The following is a 2,458-nucleotide window of genomic DNA, read 5'->3' as shown; positions in this document are numbered from 1 at the left end:
AATTCTTTCCATTTCTATTAACTTACACTGTTGAATGTTTTCTAGAAAAAAAATATAGAATAGAAAGCATCTACCTATCAGCTTCATGCCTTTCATCTCACCAGCTTCTTAATGAAACTGGCAAGATCCTGCAAGACAGAAGAAGCCAGTCTTTAGAGGGAATGCATGGTATGAAGTGAAAAGAGAAGGAATGGAAAAGTAGAGAAGGTAGGGAAACAGAAATGGACAGAATTAAAATGGGAGAATTCCCACACCAAAATAGTGGGGTGGAACATGGAATATTAGGTAGACATGCAGGAGAAAGCTATGCCAATACAGGGCATAGAGATGAGAAGTCAGGTAATGTTAAATGTTGCATCAGTCATTTTAAAGGGGATTAAGACTAAGGAGATATCAGAAAATTTACCTTGTCTATTCCAAAGTAGATCTATAAAAAAAAAAAAAGGAAATAAATGTAAATGGCGTGGGAAAAAACTACCAAGAGAATGCAAAATTTACTAGAAAATACATATTTAAAATTAACCATGTCCATATGACCCAGCAATACCACTTCTGGGCATACACACTGAGGAAACCAGATCTGAAAGAGACACGTGCACCCCAATGTTCATCACAGCACTGTTTATAATAGCCAGGACATGGAAGCAGCCTAGATGCCCATCAGCAGATGAATGGATAAGGAAGCTGTGGTACATATACACCATGGAATATTATTCAGCCATTAAAAAGAATTCATTTGAATCAGTTCTAATGAGATGGATGAAACTGGAGCCCATTATACAGAGTGAAATAAGCCAGAAAGATAAAGAACATTACAGCATACTAACACATATATATGGAATTTAGAAAGATGGTAATGATAACCCTATATGCAAAACAGAAAAAGAGGCACAGACGTACAGAACAGACTTGTGAACTCTGTGGGAGAGGGTGAGGGCGGGATGTTTCAAAAGAACAGCATGTATATTATCTATTGTGAAACAGATCACTAGCCCGGGTGAGATGCATGAGACGAGTGCGCGGGCCTGGTGCACTGGGAGGACCCAGAGGAGTCGGGTGGAGAGGGAGGTGGGAGGGGGGATCGGGATGGGGAATACGTATAACTCTATGGCTGATTCGTGTTAATGTATGACAAAACCCACTGAAATGTTGTGAAGTAATTGGCCTCCAACTAATAAAATAAAATAAAAAAATAAAATAAAATTAACCATGTCCAGTTTCAGATGACCACACACAGAAATTGGCTCAGAGCTGAGTATTGTTCAGAGACATGCTACAGTAAATAAAGAAAGGTGAAATGGAGTTAATGTAGTTATTAGACAAATTTTTTAGGATTATTACTTCTGGTGGTTAATTTGTAAAATCATTCTTGATCCCTTTGGCAACATTTAGGTTCCTATTGTCTTTTTCCTTAGCTTTAGTATGGTCATTGACTGCTTTCACATGTACTAGTCAGTTCTCATCATTGCAGTAGCTACATGTAGTCAAGTTGCCACAAACACTGTATAAAGGAATATTGAAACACTGTAGGCATAGATCATACACTGGCAGGTTTCTGAGTGCCTCTTTTTACAACTCTGATTGCCACCAGTTAACTTGCTATCTTGTTACATTTGAGTTTCTGTTTAATTCATGCGTGCTGCTGCTGCTGCTAAGTTGCTTCAGTTGTGTCTGACTCTGTGGGAACCCATAGATGGCAGCCCCCAGGCTCCCCCACCCCTGGGATTCACCAGGCAAGAACACGGGAGTGAGTTGCCATTTCCTTCTCCAATGCATGAGAGTTAAAAGTGAAAGTGAAGTCGCTCAGTCCTGTCTCATTCTTAGGGACCCGGTCGACTGCAGCCTACCAGGCTCCTTAGGCCATGGGATTCTCCAGGCAAGAGTACTGGAGTGGGTTGCCAGTGCCATCTCCGATTCTTGTGTGAGTGAAACTTAACCAAATCAAATGGGTGTTGAAACCAGGAGAGAGAAAAGAATAGGTTCTCTGAGAGATTCTGTTTCTCAACAACCATGCTTTTTATCATTCCTCCTGCTTTTTGAGAGAAAATATCTAAACACACAAATAGGATACAGGTTTTCTGAGAGATTCTGTTTCTCAACAACCATGCTTTTTATCATTCCTCCTGCTTTTTGAGAGAAAATATCTAAACACACAAATAGGAGACAGGTTTTCTGAACATTATAAAGGAGCTGCCACTAAAGCTCTAGCTTTCCTAATGATTGTTTCTGTGACACTGTCAAGTTATGTTTTTTGTGTTATTAAAGAGGTACATCTCTATAAACCATTTTATGGTTTATAAATTTTATCAATGCATTTTATAAGTGGAAACCATTTTACAAATTCATTTGAATGAATTTCATAATTGACATATAATTTTTAACTTATTTTTGTGCTAGAATATTAAAAAGAGTTCTGGAATTATCTCAGGACATAACTTTAGACTTTAGTGATATATTA

This window comes from Muntiacus reevesi, chromosome 20, assembly GCF_963930625.1.
Source record: "Muntiacus reevesi chromosome 20, mMunRee1.1, whole genome shotgun sequence".
NCBI classification, from domain to species: Eukaryota; Metazoa; Chordata; class Mammalia; order Artiodactyla; family Cervidae; genus Muntiacus; species Muntiacus reevesi.
The sequence above is the reverse complement of the archived record's forward strand: the minus strand, read 5'-3'. Positions refer to the sequence as shown.